Genomic DNA, 25,880 nt, shown 5'->3' with positions numbered 1-25,880 from the left:
ATGCATTTAAATGTGAGTATAGAATATAAAAAAAGTCTCTTTTAAGTAATGAATTGCTTTTAGCAACTAGATCTAGTGTAAAATCAAGAATGACAATCTATGAGTTTATTTATTGTACCTTGAGACTTACCCCCAAAGGAATAATAGTTATAGTAATAGTTAAAGTCTACTAGATAACCTTTATCATGCCTTAAGAGGGTCAACAAAGATAGTAGTGTTCCATAATATGGCCTTTAAATAAACTTTTAATTTCCAAAGAATCACTTTGTAAGGCAAGCCAAGTTGGCACACATATTACTAGTATCATGTAAATAGAGAGAGAATAAAACCAACAAGAGAAATTAATATAGCTCTTTCCATTATTCTAAGAAGTAAATTTTAATGTACAACATATATGTTTTAAGTTGATTCATTTTGGCTTGAAAACTTATATCATATTAGTAATGAGAGATAGCATAAAAAAAATGAACACAATAAGTATTTTAGATTAGCTATATACTTATAATGAATATCTTTGTAAGATAGGCCTAGTTGTCACATATATTGTTGGGTTTAGAAAAATGAAATATTTTTACTACCTCTTCTCACCAGTTTACCCGTTTTATGTTATCCATATCCTTTTCATCCATCATTGCCCAATATTTCATCCTTTTGGCTAAGGTATGCTAATTCTATATGTTTCTTTAAATCTTGCTTGCATTTGAGAAGGATAATAGTTGTTTTTAAGAGTATTTACTAACAATGTGTTGAGAAAATGACTACAAGATGACCAACTTCTACAAGAATTGATATTCCAGTACTTCAGGAAGCTGTGACTTAGCTATTTCCAGGTGTTTTACTCATAATAGTCCCAATGTTATCATTTAAGGTTGATATCGCTCATGTCAATACTCATCAAAGATGTTGGGTAGCAATGACTTGTCTCTTTCTTGATGACGTGGCTATTCCAATCACATTTGTTATATTATTCCAAGTCTATCTAGTCATCTACGCTTGAGGCAACCTACTCTAGCATAATCCTTATTTGAATATATTTTGTTATAACCACTTATAAAATCTTCATTTTGAGACTTTATTGAACAACTTGAGAATCAAAATATTCTCAAGGCTATTCATAATTATAATTTTTCCAAGATTAGTTGGGAAGGGAGGATTTAAAAACAAAACACCTTCACTGTTTATGGAGGGTTAGCTCTTATTTTTCTCTGATCATTGCATATGTATTTTCTAAAGACTAATTAATGGAAAATTCAATGAATTCATGAAAACTTGAGTTAAGTCGCAGAATTTTAGTTTCCCCTATTCCCTTGCTAAGGAGGAAGGGCCCTCCTCTTTAGCAGGGATCATTGTGGCTATATTAGTAAGTGTTGTTAGTTTGTTGATTACTATTTGCATTTATAAGATTATTGTTACTGAGTTATTCATTTGAAGATTGTTGTTACTGTTACTTACATTGATTTGCAGTCTTTCACATGGAGTGTGGGTTGTTTTTACTCAACCATAGCCATTACAAATTCATGTCAATTTATATTATTGTTGTTGTCTTTGACAACAATTCTTAGCTTGATGTTATTGATGGGTTTTTTATGATGAGATTTGGTGAGAAAATTTAGAGTGGCTATGAGATTTGAGTGGTTTTTCTTTTGCAAATAGTGGATTTGTTTCCTTTACATAAGAAAGAGGTTTAGCTATGCAGAGTGTCATTATTTGTGCAAGTGTGGTTTCAACAATGTGATTTCAGTTCCTAAATTAGTGTGAAGAGTGTTTTCATTTAAGCAAGTGTGATCGAGTCTACAACGAGTGTTTGATCTTTCAAGATTGTTTTCGAAAAGGTTATGCTTGTTGCTCAAGATTGCATATTAGTAGATAGCTAAAGTCAAATTAGAAACTGTAGCCTACATTTATTTTGCACAATAAATTTGAAATAAAAGACAGACCTCGGTTGACAATTAATCTATTGAGAGATTGGTTTATTTTAAATAGGCAATTAAATTCATTAACATTTTAGCGTCATTATCGAGGAGTTATTAAGGGTGCAAGAGTACAATTGACATTGTTTCTTTTGTAGATGCATTATTAAACTAGAGCATGATACAAAGACAAGATATATGGGATGCATGAATAGAGAAGAATAAAAATGAGGTGCCTTGAGAAACACTAAGCTTACAAGAGGAAGGGGATGTAGAGGAAAAATAAACCAAGATCTAGGACATGTAACATTAATTCAAGAATTGATTTCAAATGTAGAAGGAAAATCATCTACTTCAAAAGCTAATTTTTGGAGGAGAAGATCTCGCAAATCATGTGCTTTAGGATAAATTTTCCATAGGACAAAATTTCATGAATCATCTACTTCAAAAGCAGATTTGATGTCTTTTACCCACGTTGAATCATCTGCATTAACAATTGAGGCTAAATATGGAGACTTGATAGAAGGCCAAGGGGATACAAAAAAAAAATGCTTGGAATATCAAGACCCAAGGATAGGGTATGAAAAACCTCTTGATAGCCCCATCCTAGACTTGGTGAGTGCTACAAGACAACCAACAAAAGGCCCTCCATGGCTAGAGAACATTGTTGGTGGGTTGTGTGTGCTTGATATAATTTGGAAAAAAATCCATTTTTTGTGGAAGAACCAAATGGCAAATGTAAATGCATATAATATAGTTTCTGTTAGCCTTGGAGGCGTTTGGCCCAAAAATGGACCCAAGGCACTCCCAAAGTCTCCAAAGTTCGCTTAAAATCATGCCAAAGGATCCAAGTATGCCCTAAAAGTCTTCAAAATCCTCTTAAGGATCATTCAAAGTCAAAACCGTAGCGTGCCAAGAATCCTTGGAAGGGCAGAAATACACTTTTAGGAGGAAAAAACCAAAGAAAAATAGTGAAAAACCATTCTCGCAGGCTTAAAACACAAGAACGCACAACTGCCGTTAGATCTGGTCGATCAACGACCCAGATCTAAGTGGCTAATCGCAAATCGGTAGTCACAGGCAGTGGCAATTGGAGCTGGACACCACCGATCAACGATCACTGATGATCGCTATCGGAGGGTCGCATCAGCGGAAGTATTGGCGGAGGTATCGGCACAGGTTGTGTGGAATGAGCAATTGCGATCACCGATTCAACGTGGACCGTCGATCGCACGCACAAATCAATGGCCCACATCGCATCAACTGATCACTATCGACGAAAACAATGGGGCAGGACCTTTGCATATATATATGTGTGTGTGTGTGCGACCTGATTTTGCAGACCCGATGGGTTTTGGAACCAAAATGTATAATCTTTCAGGTCCGCGCCAAATCCATTTTTCAATGAATTTTAATGTATTTCATTATATAACGAAATACAACGGGAAACAAGTTAGCGCCAATTGCGATGAAGCCCGGACCCGAAAGGGTTCGGGAAGTGAAATACATAAAATTTGAAGTCTGCGGAAGGCCCATTTTCAATGTTTTTCGCAGTTTTTATGTATTTTCGTGGTTTAACGAAATACAAAGGGAGTGGGCCGAATGCGACTTGCAATAACCCCAATGGTGGACCCAAGAGATTAATAAACTATTTTTGAGGACTTTTGAAGTCCAAAATACATAGAGAAGGCAGGTTTTTTGCCATATGCAGCGTTTTCTGTATATAACAGAAAAACAATGATTTATAAATGTTTAAGGGATTACACATGCCCGAAGGCCCTTTCCATTATCTAGCAGAGGCTAGGATACAGGGACAAAGGCTAGAAGGGGAATAGAAAGAGCCACAACATGCACAACTCCTCCCCAAATCAACATAGAGGCCGAGAATAGATAGCGCAACACAGCCACAACAACAACTGATCATGGAGCATCAACAGTCCTGCCAGCACAACCAAAATATCTGAATGCAGTTACTCTGCTGTCAGAAGGAGAAAACCTCTGAGCCACGCTTACCCATAGAGGGAATCAAACGGTTAAGGGGCAGTTCATACAAGATTAAGACTCCGAGCCTCTTAGAGCTCAAGAGCATTGTAAACAGGCTATAATAGCTGAAAGTAAAATGTAATACATGTTCAAACTTCTGGAGACTGTAGAGACTTTGCTACTCAAGCTTCTCATCTACATTCATTAGTAATACAATCTTCTTTTGCTGTTATATGTTCAATGTCCATTTCTCTTCTATTATAAGCTTGAACTTGGATAGTTTATTCATGTTTCTTTTGTATTTAAAGCCAGATAACTGTCATCTTATCTCCGCATTGATAAATTCGATTTGCAAGCTTCTTTACTGCATGTAGCCAGCCATTCATATGTGTTATTATATATGCATCTGCCAGTACAGTCAGTATTCTCATTTTCTGCCTGCCATTCATATGTGTTTATATATATGCATCTGCCGGTATGGTCAATATTCTCCATCCATTCATTGTATCTACAAACTATTGAGCATTAGTGGTCTAAAGCCTTGTAAGCTGAGGGTGTTCTTGCATGTCTTGAGTAAAAACATAGTTGAAATGGTTATCTGGCTTGATCCAAACCATCATTTATTCCAATAGTTCAGAGAACAATATTGAAGGTTATATGTTACCAGGCATATCCGATCTGCAACCTAGGAGAGTTTCCTGGAGTGATAACATAATTGGCGTCATTGCCAGGGAGAGGAAACTGAAGCTCAGCTTCCCTGGGAAATGACATAGATCCAGCTTTGATGATAGACAAATTCTGGGCACATTTTTTGTTATAATCATCTATCTGGCGACTCTATTGGAGGCCGAACCTCTTGGCGACTCCACGTCATATTTTGGCTCAGTTTGTGAGGCATACACGGAGAAATCCTCAGAAGCTACAAGCTGACCCAATACCTGACCTTGAAAAGATCATCAAAGAAAGAAAGTTATTGCAGAAAGGGGCATTAGGTTCAGGTAAACCTAAACAATCTCCTATATCTCTTCAAGAAAGGCCTGTAATAGAACAAATATATGTTGAGGGTATAGCTTCTAATACTAGCAGCGAAGAAAAACTCTTAGAGATTAAAAAATCTCCTTATTTTTTAGGTTTTACTTTTGTTGTATGCCCAAAGGAAACCTCACCTCCTATCCATCATACTCCTTTAGTCCTATCAGTCACTCCTCAACCCTCTATCATTCAGACTGCTAGTACTCTTTTAGCCACCACAACTATGGCAGGTCCACAAGCACCTACCAAAATGGAAAGAATCATAGCTGCTAGGTATGGACCTCTAATACTTCCCACTCCTTTGAATGCTATGCCTACTGGAGAATATCAGAAGTATATGCCTAAGTTCACTGGAACTGAAGGTGTTTCAGCTGAAGAACATTTTGAGTCATTCTATAGTTATGCTGATAACCTGGACATTAGTGAAGATGATTTCTGGATGAGAGTCTTTGTCTAAAGCCTAGATGGAGAGGCTAGAAAATGGTTCAGGGAACTGATCCCAGCATCTATAACAGATATTGAGGCCTTAGATGATGCATTCCTAAAGAATTGGGGGGATAAGAAGGATCTCCTTTACTACCACACTGAGTTTGGGAACTTACAGAGGGAAAATGGCGAGTTGCTGTCTAATTTCAATAAGAGATTTAACCGCATGTACAACAAGATACTAGTTGAAGTAAAACCCACCTCTACCTCTGCTAGACTCATCTATGCCAATGCCTTTGATTCTGACTTCTGTTTACTATTGAGGGAGAGGTGATGTGCTTCTTTGGCTAATATGCAAGATGTAGCCCTGGATGTAGAATCAAACATCATGGCTGTAGAAAAGCTCAAAGGTAATGCTGATAGAAGAAGACAGAGGGGCGCGCCTTCATCATCTTTAGATCCCAAGATCGATAAAATGGCCAAGATGATAGAGTCATTAGCCTCTGAAGTTTCCAAATTGAAGGTTGAGCAGCATTCTGGGAAAGGAAGGGTTCCTAATACCTTTGATCCTCCAAATCCAAATCCATATAGACGACCTAATGAGCAGTTGCAGATTTTGCAAAGAAGTAAAGAGACCAATGAAGAGAAAAGGGTGAAGGTCCCTTTTTAGAATACAATCATGGAAGAAGAGAAATTTGAAGAAGATGATGAGATCCATTGTATGGAAGACAAAGGTAGCGCCACTTTTTTAACCAAAGTTGCCTATGAGAAGTCATTATTCAATGACCAGATCAACTGAGAATGGGATGGTGAAGCTATTCTACAAACTGAAGATCATCACCAATATAATATCAGGTCTACGATGAATAATGTCAAGGAAACTCCTGCTCATGAAGCTGCTATCCCTGTAGAACAACAAGCTAATAAGCAGAAGCAACCAGCAGTTGATCCTATCATCCTTAAAGCTCCAACCATAGAGGTAGGAGCCCTTGACAGGTCCCCTTATTCTTTCAATTTTCAATCAGAAAACCGGAAGCCAAAAATACCTATGCCTCTGATTGAACCAGTGAAGAATGAGTCCTTCAAGAAATCTATCCTTGAGGCTCTTGAGTCTAATTCCATCCAAGCTTCCACTGACTATGTAAATCTGCAAGATTACCAACCAGCTGTTATTCTCAGCCCAATGATTGAAAATTGTGAAGACAGCTCCCCATCATTCTATGTCTCTCTGACTATTCATGATAAAGTCCTTCATAATTGCCTTCTGGACACTGGAGCTAGCCATAATCCAATGCCCAAGGCTATCATGGATAAGCTCGGTCTTGACATTAGCAAGCCTTATCAGTTGGCCTCTACGCAGCTTAAAAAACCAGTTTACCAGATCACAGAGGAAGAAGGCCCATAGATTTGGGACATGTTCTTTGATGGGGTTTGCTCTAAGCAAGCTGCAGGAACAGGTGAAGTCCTTGTGTCCCCCACACAAGAATGCATGGATCCATATTTTATATTATCTTTTTAGGTCACAAATGACATAACAGAGTATGAAGCATACCTCATTATTCAGCAGGTGTACAAAGCCTCCCAATCAAAACATCCAAGGCTGAAAGCACACAGAGAGGAGGTGAAATATAGACCATCTTTGCCTGTTAATTTCAAATGCTGGAAAGTTTTTGAAGTAGAGGATCAAATCAATAGGCTTTTGCAAGTCTTTGATGAATTGGCTGATTTGCACATTGACCAAGAGAAAGAAACCTTTCATAAAAAGGTAAAAAGGGTCAATTTTAAGTTTGGTGACTATTTTATCAAAAGGAATGCATCAAAGGAAGGAGGAGATGTTTTTGATGGCCCATTCAATGGGCTGTTCTTCGAACTTTATTTCAGTTAAAGGCTTTCAAGCCTTTGTATTGTAAATATGTTGTTTTCAAGTTTTATTTCATGCTAATATACTCCATGCCCAATGCAACACTAGGAGGAATATTTGATCTTGTTGTTTACAGGAAAGGCATTGATCTATAGTTCTTGAAACCTCACAAGAATTATTTCATCCCTAGAAGGAGCCAGTGTTCGCCTTGGAGGCGTTTGGCCCAAAAATGGACCCAAAGCACTCCCAAAGTCTCCAAAGTTCGCTTAAAATCATGCCAAAGGATCCAAGTATGCCCCAAAAGTCCTGAAAATCCTCTTAAGGATCATTCAAAGTCAAAACCGTAGCATGCCAATAGCCTTTGGAAGGGAAAAAATACACTTTCAGGAGGAAAAACCAAAGAAAAACAGTGAAAAACCATTGTCGCAGGCTTAAAACCCAAGAACACATAGTTGCCGTTAGATCTGGCCGATCAACGACCCAGATCTAAGCGGCTAATCGCAAATCGGTGGTCGTAGGCAGTGGTAATCAGCACTGGACATCGCCGATGATCGCTATCGGCGGAAGTATCGGCGGAGGTATCGGCGCAGGTTGTGTGGAATGAGTGATTGTGATCGTCGATTCAATGTGGACTGTCGATCGCACGCGCAAATCGACGGCCCACATTGCATCAACGGATCGCTATCGGCAGAAACAATGGGGTAGGGCCTTTGCATATTTATACGTGTGCGACCCAATTTTGCGGACCTGATGGGTTTTAGAACCAAAATGTATAATCTTTTAGGTCCGGCGTCCGCGCCAAAGCAATTTTTCAATGAATTTTAATGTATTTTGTTATATAACGAAATACGACGGGAAATAGGGCAGCACCGTTGTGATGAAGCCCGGACCCAAAAGGGTCTAGGAAGTGAAATACATAAAATTTGAAGTCCGCGGAAGGCCCATTTTCAATGTTTTTCGCAATTTTTATGTATTTTCGTGGTTTAACAAAATACAAAGGGAGCAGGCTGAATGCAACTTGTGATAACCCCAATGGCAGACTCAAGAGATTAATAAACTATTTTTGAGGACTTTTGAAGTCCAAAATACACAGAGAAGGCGGGTTTTTTGCCATATGCAGCGTTTTGTATATATAACAGAAAAACAATAATTTATAAATGTTTAAGGGATTACATAGGCCTGAAGGCCCTTTCCATTATCTAGCAGAGGCTGAGATATAGGGACAGAGGCCGGAAAGGGAATAGAAAGAGCCACAACACGCGCAACTCCTCCCCAAACCGACACAGAGGCCAAGAATAGACAACGCAACATAGCCACAACAACAACTGATCATGGAGCATCAACAATCCTGCCAGCGCAACCAAAATATCTGAATGCAATTACTTTGCTGTTAGAAGGAGAAAACCTATGAGCCACGATTTCCCATAGAGGGAATAAAACAGTTAAGGGATAGATCAGACAAGATTAAGACTCAGAGCCTCTTAGAGCTCAGGAGCATTGTAAACAGGCTATAAATAGCTGAAAGTAAAATGTAATATAGGTTCAAACTTCTAGAGACTGTAGAGACTTTGCTACTCAAGCTTCTCATTTGCATTCATTATTAATACAAACTTCTTTTTCTGTTATATGTTCAATGTCCATTTCTCTTCTGTTCTAAGCTTGCACTTGGTAGTTTATTCATGTTTCTTCTGTACCTAATGCCAGATAACTGTCATCTTATCTCTGCATTGATAAATTCGATTTGCAAGCTTCTTTACTGTCTGTAGCCAGCCATTCATATGTGTTATTATATATGCATCTGCCAGTACAGTCAGTATTCTCATTTTTTGCCTGTAGCTAGCCATTCATATGTGTTAATATATATGCATCTATCGGTATGGTCAGTATTCTCCATCCATTCATTGAATCTACAAACTATTGAGCATTATTGGTCTAAAGCCTTGTAAGCTGAGGGTGTTCATGCATGTCTTGAGTAAAAACATAGTTTAAATGGTTATCTGGCTTGATCTAAACCATCATTTATTCCAATAATTCAGAGAACAATATTAATATTATATGTTACCATGCATCTCTGATTTGCAACCTAGGAGAGTTTCCTGGAGTGATAACAGTTTCTACCTTTGTGTTCCCTATTGGAAACATTCCCAGACAAGTAACAATGAAGATTATTAATCTCTTCGCTCTTCCAAACTTTTGGGGCATGACCAACGAAGACCTAGAAACCTTCCTTTTCGAATTTGAAGTTTGGTGTCACAACTATGACTACAATGCTTAAAAGTTGAAGTTGTTCTCTGCCACTTTGAAGGCCATTCTGCTAAGGTGTTTTATGAGCCTCCATGGTGAATTAATATTGTCTTGGGATGATATGAAAAAACCTTTATGGGAAAATATCAAGACTATTGTAGAACAAGAGACTAAAGGGAGAAAATTTTTAGGATGTCCCAGAAGAAGGAATAAATCTTAAAGGATTATATTGAACATCTCCAATATAACTTGCAAATGTATAAACATAGTGACCTGGCCAAGGATATCCTGAAGACAATCCCGATTCTAGGAATGATAGATGATAGTGGACTTGCTAAATCTGATGGGAAAAGGACATATAACAAAGGAGCCTTGTAATGACATAGTTTCTCTATACCTAAGGAGCTCAAGAGAGTCATGAAGAAATAAAATCCTATCATGGGACACTTCTATGAGGATACAAAGATCAACCAATAGTGGAGTAATAAGAGTAGAAATTGGTAAGTTGTTTGAAACTTTTAAGATTAATATTACTAGCTTTTTGCCTTCAAAATTAGATGTTTTTTTATGAAAAAAAAAGCAGGTTGAAGTTGAGAAAGCACTATTAGTATTGAGTTCCAATTGCATAAAAAAACATGCCCTCAGGGAGTGTCCACTTAACAACATGGAAATCTATGCATCTGTGAGCAAGATCACTTGAAAAAACTTGATTAATCATTTCCTATATTAAAATCAATATTCCAGGATCAAGCAAGGAAACTAAGCAATAATATTTCATTTCTTTTAAGAAGTCATGGCAATCTCACCCATCAAGTATGTCTCTAGACCGATCCTTGTCTTTTAATACCTAGAATAACATGTATAATTATTATTAGGCCCCACAACAAATTAAATACCATGCAATTCCATGGAAGTTTCCTTGTCTTCCCAAGATACAGTATCCCCTGCCATGGACATAGTGACCACCTCACTCAAATCAAGCATTTTCATGGGCTTAAGAATGACCATGATATCCTTTCTAAGGTGGACAGTTCCCTATGAAAATTTAATTAGCTACACAACAATAAAAGTTTCAACTCCCCTAAATATTCCACGAAATAATCTTCCCCTGCATCCCCAATGACCCATACATCCTAACCCAAATCCAAATAATAAAGTGGTTCAACATGTTGAAGCACCCATTTTTCCTACTTATTGTATCTCCCCTATTGGATGCAATGATATACATTTAAGATAAGGTAGACTAATAAATTTGGAAACATCGCTTGTCATGATGGAACATGAAGAATAAAATTCACCCCAAGAAACTGCTTCAACCCAAGAATAATTAGAGAAACAACACATTAATACAATTCATGCAAAAACTCCCCCATAGGATGCTACTAATTATATTGCCAAATGGCTCTAGAACCACTCTATCTTGAGAGATTGTCCGTAGATAAAACTACTCCATAGCCTAAGTTTGACTTTATGGAAGAATTGAAAAACCCATGTTAGGGTTTCGTTGCTACAAGAGATAAAGGACATCCCAATTTATGCTAAAACAATAAGGAAGATCTACATTAAAAGGCTTAGTAGAAAACCCAGGGATCCTCTCATTGTTCACATGGTAAGGAAACTATTAGAACTAATTTTGGGTAAAACCCGCCTACTAAATATGAGGACCCTAGGAATCCAACAGTAGTTGTACAAATAGAAAAAATGATTATTCCAAATATACTAGTCGACTTGTGTATTGCAATAAATGTTATGACCAAAGAGACCCTAGAACTTCTTGGACTTACCAACCTAATACCTATTCCCACTGTGTTAGAATTGGTTGACCGATATAAAATACCACTATAAGGGATTCTAGAATACGTTGTCATCTTTTTGGGCTCCTGGGAGTATCTGGTTTACTTCATAGGGTTTCAACCCAAAACCCACTTGGGAGGGCATCCTGTGGTCTTAGGTAGATGATGGTTAGCCACTATTAATGCATTTATTAACTGCATATTAGGGTTTATGAAAATATTTAAAGGAAATTCTACAAATAATATTGTCCTCTATCCCCATGCTAGAATGACTATAGAGTACATAATCCTCTTATGGGATAAATTTGAACAAGAAGATGATGGTGTACAACCACTCCTCATAGTTGGAAAATATCTCTGTTTTAAGGATGATGGAAAGGATGATACCATCAATAACTTCATTAACAATTACCCATCTGATACTCAACCAACATTCCAACTCCTAAATTCTATAATGAACGAACCTAACCAATATAATCATGTTGACAATTTTATGCCTACTACCCCAAACAATAAGAGTGTCCCAATTGAGATCGAGCCTAAAAAAAATCTAAATATCAATCCAAATTTATCTCCCATAGAAATAGAATTATTGGTTTCATTTTTGTGAGAGATAAAAGAGGCTTTTGTGTGGGACTACACATATATGAAGGGCATTTTCCTTGATTTGTGCACCCACCACATTTATATAAAATGTGATTGTCATCTTGGTCGCTAACTACAATGCCAAATGAATCCAACCTCAAAGGATGTTGTCAAAGAAGAACCCCAAAAACTACTAAATGGAATTTTTATCTATTCTATCTTCGACAATTAGTGGGTATCCCCACTAGTCATTTTAACGAAAAAGAATGGCAAATGGAGAGATGTGTTGATTACATAGAACTAAATAAAGCCACACATAAAGACCACTTCTCATTACCTTTTATTGACCAGGTCCTTGCCATCCTATCAGGCAAGAAATCCTTTTTATGCCTTGATGGATTTAGTGGATATGAGCAAATCCAAATAGCTCCTAAGGACCAAGATAAAACTACCTTTACCTACCCTTGGGGTACGTTTGGATATCAAGTCCTTCCTTTTGGACTTTGTAATGTGTTTGCTACTTTCCAGCACACTGTATTGGGATATTTTCATATTTGGTTAATGACTGTTTTGAGATTTATAAGGATGATCTTATACATACTGATCAATCCACCATTATGTTTCTGACAAATAAACTTGTTACCAAGGTAGAGTTACTAGGTGGTTTCTTTTATTACAGGAATTTACCATCAATATTGTGGATAAACCTAGAAAGGATAACATCACGTAGACTTCCTTTGTAGGCTTACCGACGATAGTGAAAGTATTTATGTTGAGAATTCTTTTCTAGATGAAATTTTTTTGCAGTATCCACTCACTCACATTGGTATGCAAATATCACTAACTATTTTGCTATAGGGAAGCTCATACTCCACATTTCTTATAGGGAAAGTGGAAAAGTTATTCAACAGAGTGCCCTATATTCTCGGGTTAGGGTTATCTCTTTTACACTGGGCTAATCATGAGATTGGACGTTGTGTAAGGGAAAATGAATTTCCACGATATTTTGAAAACTTTTCGTGACAAGCCTTGTGATGGACACTTTGCTAATAGAAATATTTAGATACAAAGCACTTCACATAGGCTAATTTTGGGCTACTTTTTTCTAGGATGCAAAAAAGTATGTACATGGATGTGACAATTTCCATTGGATGGGACAACCCATCCGATCAGAAGAAATGTTTTTGCAAGATGAGTTGGTGATTGAGCCCCTCAAGAAGTGGGCTCTTTACATTGTGGGACTAATTAATTTCCCATCTCATTAACAAATCCTCCATGTTGGTTTGTATGGACTATTGTACCAAATGGGTCGACGCTAAAGTGGTCACCAATGTTATTAAACAAACTATTATAGACATTTTGTTCACCTGAGAAAGCCAAGGGAGATAGTTATAGATGGAGGGTCACAATTCACTTCCCGATTGACAGAAAAGCTTAACAAAAAGTACAATATTTCCACATGATTACTTCACCTTACCACCCATAAGATATTAGGAAAGTAGAGAGAACTAATAAAGTTATTGAATATATTCTTACTAAGACATTGGCTAGTCACCATCGTGATTAGGCTGAGCAACTTCCATAAGCATTTTGGGCCTATAGGACTACATGGAAGAACACCACAGGTTTCTCCCCATATGAACTTATGTATGGTAGAAGTTCCATTTTTCTCATGGAATTCGAGATTAAAACATTAAGGACCACTTTAAAAGTTAATCTGGCTCTAATTATACCACAAAAGCACCCTTGGACCAACTTAATGGGATGGATAAAATGCGCTTGACTGCCTTATATCACATTACTAATGTTCAACAAAAATGCACCAAGTGTCATGACAAATTTATAAAAAAGGTGTTTCAAAAAGGCAAATGAGCATTATTCTACGATTCTAGATTTAGAGACTTCAAGGGGAAGATTCTTACCAGGTGGCTAGGCCCTTATGAAGTGGAGACTGTTTATGACAATGGGAATGTTAAGATGACAACCATATATGGGTCGTAGACGTCTTTGTTTTCCAACGACCATCATCTTCGGTTGTACCACAAACCACTTTCTAAGGATTCATTTTTTTTTTCACATTGTTTCATATTCAAACCTTGTAATTTTTGGGGCAGAGGAGCATCTCCCTACATTGTCAACTCCAAAATAATAGTAATAATAATAATAACAATAATAATCTAGCTATGAAACCCCCTTCTGGGGCATGGTCAGAATAGTGTCAACTAAAAACCAACTTGCTAGTGGTTGGTAAATTCTTTCCTTTCTGCATTGTATTTTTTTCTCTAATAATGTTGCAATGAATTCTTGTCAACAATGGCTCCAGATTTAGGACTTCATAGTGTATTGCAAGTGTTGCGACTACTCTTAAATAAGTTTTTATTATTTCTACAATTGTTGTTATTGTCACAATTCTCAAAAAGTTGCTATTACTACTACAATAGTTGTTATTATCGTGATCCTCAAAGAAGTTGTTGTTACTATGGAAACCATTGTTATTCCTGTAACCTCATCCACTAGTTGATTGTTAGTGATTGTTGCAACTCCAATCCTAGAGAGTTACACTCTTCCATGACTCCTTTGGACCTATTAGTTTCCCCCTTAACAGGCTTGAACAAATTAGCCCACCATGGTTCTGATTTGTCTTTATTTGCTACAATCATTTGCATGTTGAAACTATGTTATTTTATGTTATTCTTTCATCACAAATTTTACCAGCACTACCAGTCTACCCATTCCATTTGAGGTCATCATCATTGCTCATGGGCCAACTCATCGTTATTTCCTTCTCCCACCAAGGGTTTTCTCCATAATAATTACCTGATAGGTATGTCCTCCCCACCTACTTACATGGATTTCAAATTTGAAGTGACACTTGGACTAACATTGCCAATCCCCACCCTACCACATCACTCGAGGACGACTTCCACTTTAAGATGGGGGAGGGGTGGCAAGACACATCATTTCATGACATTCTAACTCATTTTACCATATCCTACATTAATTAACTTTCCTTGCTATATTAATACACCACGCCATTTTTTTATAATTTCGAAATCATTTCCAGATTTTCCATCACCTCACCATCATTACCATTTATGACATAAAATATTAAAACCATCAGATTTTGAAATTTTGAACTCAACTTCCTTGCTAGCTACAAGGGCATACCCATGAATTGTTCCACTGTATCAATAGTAGCACAATAGTAAGCATTCATCTACTCAACAATGGGAGGAGTAGTTATCCGCCACGAGCTTGAATTTCTTGACCCATTGCATAGCCACCCCAAGGTTTATCAGAATGTTCAAGATGCAAGACGGGTGGTCTACTTTGAAAGGTTGGAGGGATTTATTAGTGCTATTTTCTTCTATTTTTCTTATAAATTACAAGGAATGAACTCCACCATGCACAAAGTGCCTATTAATGTCACAAAGGAAGTCATTACAAGGGTTACAAGGTTAGCATAGTTGGGAATGACTTGGTTCAACAGCAAAGCATCAATTCTGATAGCCAAAGTAAACTTCATGAGAGGTGTAAAGTAGGTAAAATACAAGGGTAAGGGGGTAGATAAGACCTCATTCCTCGTCCTTGGAATAATGATGCTTATTTTGTGCAAAATTATATTGTGTGAAGGGAGGTTTACCATTGTTTTCCATTATCATTTCATGTTGTTATGTTATCTCCGCCACAGGTAGTTACTCAACATCCCCCATTTCTGCTAGAATCCTTGAATCTTATGGATAATGATGTTTTCCATTCTAAGCATTTTTAGAGTTGTATCACAAACATTAGGTTAATTAAGCTCTTGGTAATCATGCATTAGAACAACAAGGCAGGGCTTGGCCTGAATTCATAACCCTTGTTTAAGGTTTTGACGAAGGAATATTTAAAATAGGATTCTAGAGATGAGAAAGGAAAGGGGACAAAAGGAGAAATTGATTTAGAGCAAACGTCTGTGAGTTAAGATGATGAACTTGAAGAGAAAGAATCTGGTAAATGTCATGGTACAAAAATGAAAGAATCCCATGTTGATACAACCACTTAGAAAATTGTTGGTGAACATTCCCCAAGGGAATACATTGAACCTTGTCCTATTTTGAAAGAAAAACCACAACAGAAAAAGGGAAAAAGAAGGTGATTCAAAAAATTCGTGGCTAGTCATCCAAGAAGAATGACTAGGTCCTCCTCAGTAGAAACAATAGCTCAATCATCCAAATCACTAATCATTACTGCTTGTCAACAAGAACCTACAAAAGAACCCAAGAAGATGAGTGTTGATGGAAAAGAAAAATCTCATATTGGAGACTGAAAGTTCAGTGTTAGGCAAGCATCAGATAGACTCTTTGTCCAAGCACAATATTTATCTGGAAAAGCAAAATTCTAAGCTTAAAGAACATATTAAGATTTTAAAGGGAAAACTCCAAGAAGAAAATAAGACCACGAGATGAGGAGCTCTTGCTCAGGATGCTCAAAATTTTAATAAATCACATTCCTCTTTAGAATCTAGAACTAGGAGACCAAAAGCTAAGAAGTCTAGGAAGCAACTATGTTCAATTTTGTTGATTTTTAGATATTTTCTTAAATGATAAATACTTTCTAGTGCTTCTCAAATCGATAAATCTTATACCACATTCATCATTAAGTAATTAAACAATAAAATCTTCAATAGTAACATAATAATGAAAGTAGAGACAACCAAACATAAAAGGCAACCAAACATAAGAGACACAAAATTTATCTTGGGAAACCTAAAACCAGGGGGAAAACCAAACAACTTTTTCTTAGAGTTTTTTTTTTTTTTTTTTTCAACAAGGAATACAATTTGAATTTTTTAGACAAATTAAGTAAAACTGACCAGTAACCAAACCCAGATCAAACCTGGTCAAACTTCCCATGAATAGCCTCATAATGTTTTTGTCTACCTCAAAGAATTTGATCTGCCTCATGAGAATTCGGTTTGCCTTATATTTCATCCTTTCTGCCTCATATTTTGTCTTTATTAGCCTCAAAATTTGTCTTTTTCTAGATCCAAATAGTGCCTTAGATGATCTGAATTTTGTCTCATATGCGATCCAAATTTCCAGCCCAAATGAGGAGGATGAATGGCCTATTTATAGCGATCGGATGTGCCCAAGTGTTGCGACAGTTGAGTTGATCAGACATGAATACATTGGGGTCGAATTTACATTTTGGAGGAAAAATTCAAAATTCAAAATTCAAAATTAAAATTTTACTTCTTTTAAAATCCGACTTGAAATACAACCCATATTTGTTATTTCTATTTATTTTGGAGAGATATGACCAATTATGAAGACCGTCCATAACTACAAAAATCCAACATTCCCTCTTAGCTAAGGAGGTATTCATAATGACTTCCTTAGATGTTCTCTTGTTGAAAAACTCTCTTTTCCAAGAAAATGTTGAATGAGCATAGTTGTGTTGATGAATCCATCGACCTCATGTTCAACACTAGAACCATGAGGAAAGTCTCCCTGCATCAACAGAAAACGAAGAACTAGTCACCCACTACTCGTAGGGTCACAAACTGAACAAGTCGTCACTTGGAGACATGTTAGAAACCCTACCTGACCCATGGTGAAACCTAGGGCCCATTTATCATTCCCACGTGTCGTCACATATCATTGAATGGTAGATACCTAGCCAATGCTATAAGGCACAAACTTAACCCACTAGCCAAAACCCATGGAAATATGGTTAGAACCCCACTGACTAGGGGAGAAATCCAAGCCTCGATGATAACATGGCCAATCTCTCCAACCATAAATCATGGTTTCCTAGTCAAACCCCCTGACCTAAGAGAGAAACTGAGGACTCGATGCTTATAGGGACAATCTCTGCAACGATAAACCATAGCTACCTGGTAAAACCCCATGACCTAAGAGAGCAATCTAGGCCTTGATGCTTGTGGGGCCAATATCCTCAACTAAACTCCATGGCTTTAAGTTCAAAACCCATGACCAAGCGAGCAATATTTTCCCATAGCTACTACAACACCAACACTCCCTTTAACACCAGGGAACATTCTCAATCACTCCAAGTTTCTCCTAAAACTACACAACCTTCATCTGGGGACAAAGGATTTGTGAGAATGCTAGCAACCAACTTGACCATAGAAATACATAGGATCCTCATTGATCCTTTTGTACCACATGTTATGACCTGTCATCACGGTTGTTTCCAACACTTGGTCAAACAATCTTGAACCAAACCTCCTTCACAACTTGCCAAATAAACTGCAATATATATTCAATATGAGTATGTTATATCCAGTAGCTTTACTTTACCATCGGAAACATTTCTCAATCACTAGTACCATATTGGTACCTCAACACATGTTGTGCCACATGCCTTGGCTCCACCATAAAATGACCAATTGGAATCCATCACCACAACTGCTTTCCAGTCATTCTAATGCTAAAACAAATCTTGTTGAGACAATCTAGGCTCCTCCCTCTGCCACTCAAGTTCATTAGTTTGGATACCATGGGAATGGATATGGACTTGCTGTCCATCACCCAAATTCTTGATCTTGTAAATCCACCTTGAAGCCATCATTGGTTTTCCACATATCTTGGCATAATGACATCCTTAAAACTTGCTGGCATGCTTGCTTCTGGAGTCATTTTGGCCATTACAATTTCTCCCTCTAGAACATGAATCACTTATGGGAGAATCCTCTTGCCAAAAAATTTACTTCATTATTCCAATGCTTCCAACTATTTCCAAATCCATGGCAACCTTCATGATGTACCCACAATCCTCACTAGGAGGCCCATAGAAGAATGACTATAACACAACAAAAGAAACAAATACAAGAGGCTAACAAATCAAAATAATATTAATCAAGGATGACATATATAGAGTCTCATTGTCGCTGCAAGAAACACCCTCCAAAATTTTTCCTATACTTGAATTTCAGAGCCTACAGTGGATCTTACGATCGGTAATTCCGTAGTCACTTCTTGGTCGGTTGAGATTCTGTTAAGTCCTCAAGCTCCTTCGTGGATTGTAAGTGTCATAATCACCTGCTCACACATTCTCAGTTCATAATGAATCCATGAGCACATTTCTTGACACAAGCTTGAACAGGCCTAGCATAATCCATCAAGATAGTTCCTGTGCAATATTCAATTTATGTGGACAATCAATATGCATTGTCATTGACAGTCTCTCACTTCTGGCTGCATTTGTACTTGTATTTCAGTGAGTTTTTCAAACTGTCGCTTTTGCGCATCGTCATTTTTCGTGAGTGTTATTTTCATATTTTTTACTATTGCTTTTGCTTGATTTCACTTTAATTAGTGTTTTTTTCATGTTATCTTCACTCTGGCATGTGTCCCTTTCATCGTCGTTTGCATATTGCAAGTTTTGTTAATACTTTTCTTTTTCATATAGCATATGTCGTCTTTTGGCATGGGAAGTGTCACTTATCGTGTAACGTGAAGTTTTGGTTTGTTTCAAGGGGTAATATTTATGTTAATGAGTTGTGCGTATCATGTAAACATGCATCACACTCATTTCCAAAGTTTCAAGCATCGTCGTACAAGTGTTGTCATTGTTGTCGCATTGAGGAAAGAATGTTGTTCATGTGTTTTGAGTGTTCCATGTTGTATCTTCAAGTGAACTAAGTGTGTAATCATGTTCAAGTCTTGCTTTTTCTTTATCTTCCTCTCACAGTTTTGAAGCTTAGTCAAACTAGAAAGACTCTCTAACCAACCACTTAGCCGCCTTTAGCCAGCTTGAATTGCGCATTATGCAGTCTTAGCTCTCAAGCAACAACCTTGTCTCTTGGCACTACGCAATGCATAGTTTTTCCCTTCTAGAACTGTTCACTGCACAATCTCAATGCTCAGTCCCAACCCTTGAGCTCCAAAACTGCGCAATCCTTGCCTCCAACCAGCCTTTTTTGTGTACTACGCAATCTCAAGCATCAAGCCTTGGCCTTGAGCTCTTGAATTGCACAACTGCATAATCACTTGGCCTCTGTCCCTCTTGAGTTGTGCATTGGGTAACTTTAAGAATCAAGCCTCAAGCTTGAGCCCTTGAACCCCTCAACTGAACAACCTCCCAGCTTGTTCTCATGTCTAAAATATGCACTGGGCAACTTCAAGCCTCAAGCTTGACCACTTGAGTCCCTCAACTCCACAGTCACTCAACCTAGGCCTCCAAAAATGCACATTGCACAGTCTCAAGCCTCCAACTTGAGCTCTTGAGCCCCTAAACTATGTAGTCCCTTTGCCCAAACCTCAAGAAATGCTCATTACGCAGTCTCAAGCCTTAGTCCCAAACCTTGACCTATGGAACTGCGCAATCCCTTAGTAAGTCACTCGACTAGTCACCAGTTCCAACCCCAACAAGTGATTTCATGAAGCATGTTAGATTAGGGGTTTATCAGGATGATGTCGTCTTGTCATGAGTGGATTTCAGTCATGGGTATTCTTTCATGCTATGACAGGATGATGATGAAGGAGATGAAGAAGGACACCATGCTAGGAGACACCCAGGGAGCTAAATAAACTAGATGATCAATAGGCTAGAATACGAAGGAACACAAGATTACAACAGAAGGAAGAAGATCAAGACCACATTTAAGGATCCTTATCTTCAAGTCATGAGGAGGATAAATAAAAGACCACGTTTTATCTGTCGAGAGGACACAAAGAAACTAGCAACAAAGAATGACTTGACACTGCCATGTCATCATGTAGTCCATGTCATTAGTGCCATGTCATGTTGTGTCATGAGTAATCATGTGCCACATCATTTTGTGGATTATGTAAATTCTATAATGGAGGAATATAATGTAAGTGGAAGTTCAAGAGTCATTCATGTAATGTGAAAAATCATGTAGGAAGTCAAAAGGTCATAGAAAAGTCGAACATTCATGAGGGTAGTCCAAGAGTCACAAGGGAGGTGAAGGATCACTCCATTTTTTATATATACACTGTCGTTTTACAAGAAAGAGGATTTTCACATTGGCTTCTCCCATAAGGCATCAGAGAGACCGAATTAGTACTTTTGGGGAGCAAGTCGTGGCTCCAATGCTCCACTATTGGAGCTAGTGATGTTCGTTATATTCATGTATCTTGGGACTTTTAATTAATATTTGAAGCTTGATCGCCAACAAGTTTTCATGGATGGATTGTGAATATTTGTAAGACTGTATTGTGAATGTTTATGATTCATGTTTGCTTTCATCTGTGCTAAAGTAGTTGAACTATTTTGGTTATTTTAGTGCTTATCTTATTAAAAATTTCTTGTAATGGTTGTAACAATCGTCACATCTATGTGGAATATTCTGCTTGATGTTAGGCGATTCTCTTTTGCTTGTGTGCACCCCTACTAGTGTGGTACTATTACCTCTCTCTTAGCGACTTACCTTTCCTCCCTCTGCAGTAGAGGAACCTTGATACACCTGTGACTGAACATTCCCCGGGCACACTTGCATTTCACAAAGGCACATACACACTTCTCTCTCTTGCTGATAGCTAAATCCAAGGGAAATCTATAAGAATATATGGAAACTCACCCGATACTCTAGATGGGGCTCCTATTCAAAATGATGTGAGGTCTAATTGGGATTTCACATCGGGGAGAAACACTTGGTTGACAAATTTCCAGCACTGTCAATGCAATGGCACTAGAAGGAGGGCCATATGACAAGCTATGCCTGTTGAGTCTGCTTTGCATCTCTTATAGAAAATGGCTCTTTCCCAAATCATAATCCCAAGATATATATATATATTTTTTTATTTTTTATTTTTTATTTTTTATTTTATTTTATTTTTTCTGAAGAGCTTAATCTTACCATCCCTATAGAAGTTTACTTTTATTATTTATATAATTTTTTAATCTTTTAATTTTTAAATTTATTTATTTTAAAATTTTTAATTAATTAATTTTATTTAATTTTTAATTTTTTAATTTAATTTTTATTTTTATTATTATTATTATTTTTTAATTTTTAATTTAATTTATTTTATTATTTATTTATTTAATTTATTTTTTATTATTTATTTATTTATTTAATTTTTAATTATTATTATTATTATTTTTTTAATTTTTAATTAATTAATTTTTTTTTGAAGAGCTTAAACTTACCATCCCTGCAGAAGTTTTCCATAACCTGTCCCAATTTAAGTTTGATGGCGAGGGTGAATCAACTCTCCGTGAACATTTGTTTCAAGTTGTCCATTTTTGGATTTGTAATGGAATATATTACAAGCATGTCATGGCTAGATTGCTCACCCTCACATTTGAAGGTCATGTTAAGAGATGGTATCATATATTACTTGATGCTTCTATCCATTCATTTGAGCAACTTGCGCACAAGCTTCGTAAAGCATTTGATAGGTACGATTTTTGGGATGTTCTTAAAATAATTAATCAACTAAGAATGAATCCTAATGAATCAATTGAGGATTTATCTGATCGATTCCTTCACCTTGTTATGAATTTCCTGGAGAAGACACAAATTGGGATTTCTTTAAACAAAAGTTTAAGTGTTTGGTTCATATCTCTTTTCACGGTGATTTTGAACCTCTTGATTTTTCTGCTTTCCCAAATCTTTTAAATCATGAGACACCTCTAATTTCAGAGGAGGAACCTACTATTCCTCTTTTTTCTTGTCCTCCTCCTTTTCCGGTACCAATTCGGGTGCTTCCTTGCGATGATAATAAAGTTGGGAAATATGCGAATCAAATTCCTAATCCATCTTCTCATCCTCCTTCCACTTTTCATGATTCACATCCAATGGAGGAAACACCAGAATTTCTCGTGAAGCCTATGGTGAAGACTAATTCTTCCACTCCTCAAGATGATTATGGCATTCTTAACCTCAATCTTGAATCTTGTTCCACTTAAAGTATTACTTCTTTAAGGGACATCTATCACCCTCTATCATCTACATGCCATGACTCTTTGTATCATGATCCGCTTAATCAATTTTCTCCACCAACTAGTTCTTCACACTCTCTTGACTTTCAAGTTGTTGGTTCAAATTGCGATCAGGTACAAGGCATTCACATTACATAATTAGCGGGGCAAGAAAGTGAAGAGACCTGTGATCTTTCTTCTCCTTTTAAAACTTTCCCATGTAAAGAAAATGCTCTTCCATCCTTGGTTGATCTTCAATCTGATAATCTCGGTGGAATAAAATGTAATTTACTTACCTAATCAATATGAAGTCTTGGAAAGCATCATTTTAATGACGATGACTTTCTTGATGTGTGTGATGACGAATTCCCAAGTGCATACACTGATCTTTCTGTTTCTCAAGGATATTTTGTTTCAAAAGATTTGGATCTCAAATACATTTCGGTAAAAAAAGATTTGCTTATGAAATTTTTTTCCTCTTAACCTCCCCATACCTTGTGTTCTACCATTTATAATACATCAATTTGAGATGAAGGTGCTCCATGCTTTTCAAGTTCTTCATCTGATAAGTTAACTCCTCATTCTACACAAGGTAGCGAGGTTATTTGTGATGAAGAAGAAAGCAATGGAATTATAGAGGATCAATTCCATCATTTATCATCTCTTACTTTGTATAGGGAAACTCTTTGAACAATGTGATCATGAGAATTTGTTTGATGCATACATTCTTAGACCTACAATTAGAAAAATATTATAACTTGAGTAATCTATTTCAAGAACATGATCAAACCAGCGATGTAGATAACTGCCATCTAGATAGTGGTGATCCTGTTAACTTAACCAAGAGCATATGTCCACATGCAATTTTCGATCTGACCCAATCTGCAAAATGTTGTTATTTATCATTTCAAAGTTCCAGAACCATCAAGAAGACAAGGCACTTCAACTCTCGTTGATGGTTGTGTTAGGTTCTCGCGATCCTGGTAAAATTATTGAACCATGTCAGATCTGGATTTTCTCATAGAATTTTTTCATTCGTATTGTTTCATTGGATGCAAAATCGTTCTCGATGGATTTCAAGATTTTTCGTTATAATTTTCCTATTTCTCAAGATTGGGTTTCTGATCATACTGTTGGAATGAATCCACCCTCATGGAAATATCTTGTATCAAATTCGGGTTTGGAATGTACATCTTTCATGAATGTGCTAAATCATGAAGCAGATTAATTTGAAGATTACCGTTGGTTGAAAATTTCATATCAGTTGAATGCTATGGTGAATAATAAACACCTATTATTTCTTGTGAATGTCTTCATGACACCAAAAATCCACTTGAGTGTTAGCAAGTGCTTGAGCTTTTTGTTGAATCGGGTTCCTATTTTTCATCCATCATAGCTTGACGGATTTTTTATGTTCGCTATACTAGCATTCCTTTTCAATTCTTTTGATGGTTACGATGCTTGTACAATTTGTCACTAGTTACATGAAAACGATTTGTCACATTCAGCGTGTGAGGAAGCTAATTCTATGGTTCAAATCATTTGCAAAGTTTCTCAATTTGATATATCTTTGTTAACTATAATTTGGGAATATGATGCTTTAATCAACCCATCTGATCATGATTCTGGCTTTGATGACCATTATTCAGCTTACCATTTTCTCATCAGCACATCAGACGACGATTGTTTTACATCTTTTGGTCTTTATGGTTTAACATATCACTATTAAGGTACTTTTCAAGTAGTTGAGGTACTTTAATCTTTGCTGATACTTATGTTGAGTCCCACTGTCTTGGCATGCTTGCTAAATATGATCATATCCATTTTCCCTCATGATATTCTCATACTGACCCCACACTTTTAATTGAAAATTCATATTTTCAAATATTTCAGGGTTCTTAAGAGGAATGTTTTGAATTTTACGATCCAATTGCCGAATGGTTGGAGCAATCCAACTTGGAAAGCTTCGTCACAAATAAAAAGCTTCGGTATTTTCTCATGCTTTCTAAGAAGGATGGCACAAATGAAGGAGCATTCACAAGAAGCTTTCGAGGTTTATTTGTTTATAATCTTCATCGAAAAGGTAATATCGCAAGTTGGGTAGTGGCTATGACATATCTTTCTGCTAATAGGAAAGACCTTCAAACTTTTGTGCAAGTTATTCAAGCTCTTATCTTTTCCATTGCACATTGTTTTATATTTGTTTTAATTGCTCGAATCTTTGTGTATGGAGGTCAGGAGCAACTATAGTGGCTTCACTGGAAATTTCATTACACTTGACCCTGACCTTCTAGCTGTTTAGGTTAGGTGTAGGATTAGCTGCATTTTTGTTTCCCATCTCTTGCACTCATCCTACAATTGTTCTCCTTAGTATTTCTTGTTTTTTCCTACTTTTGTCTTGCATCGTGTTTGGTTTAGCCTCCTTTTGCTTGTGCTTTGGTTTTGTTTTTTGTTTGTTTTGTTCTTGTTTTTGTTTTTTGTTTTTTGTTTTGTTTTGTTTTTTTGTTTTTTGTTTTGTTTTTTTGCTTTGTTTTGCTTTGTTTTGTTTTTGTTTTTGTTTTGTTTTGTTTTTTGGTTTTAGTTTTTCATGTTTTTATTTTCTATTCTGTTAATGAGAATTTTCATGAAGAGTATGCCATTTGGGCTCGAAAGACAATGCAAAAAAATAAGAAAGGGCTTTGTGACACTACAACATTTGGTTAACCATAAATCCTTCTTTCTCGTCTTGGCTATCCTTTGGTTGTTGATGTTTTGATGAAAATTAAAATCCTCATGTGAGGAAAGCTCTGTGTCAAACCATTATATCCATATCTACTCTAGAAACCTCATGCCTACACTCAATTCTTTATGTTTCAGTGTTATCCATGCTTATCTAGTCAAGTAGAGGAGCACAAGGGGAAAATCAAAATGAAAAAAACAATATCATAGGTGTTACATATGATTCTATGAACGAACAACCTCTTACAAGATCCCTCTTCTACCCATGAAATGACTAAGTACCGATGCATAATCTTATAAAATAAATAAATAAGGGTGAAATAAGAGAAAGGGTTCCTGTGCAAGGATGTGAAGCAAGAAACTCTGTTGGGGTACTGTCCAGGCTCTCTGGAAGCAAAGCAATGTTTGTGTTCATGAAGTGACTCCATCGGG

The sequence above is a fragment of the Pinus tabuliformis genome, chromosome 1_1 (assembly GCF_031772625.1).
Source record: "Pinus tabuliformis cultivar Carrire ecotype Pingquan chromosome 1_1, CPIR1, whole genome shotgun sequence".
Classification (NCBI taxonomy): domain Eukaryota; kingdom Viridiplantae; phylum Streptophyta; class Pinopsida; order Pinales; family Pinaceae; genus Pinus; species Pinus tabuliformis.
Note: the sequence above shows the minus strand (reverse complement) of the source record.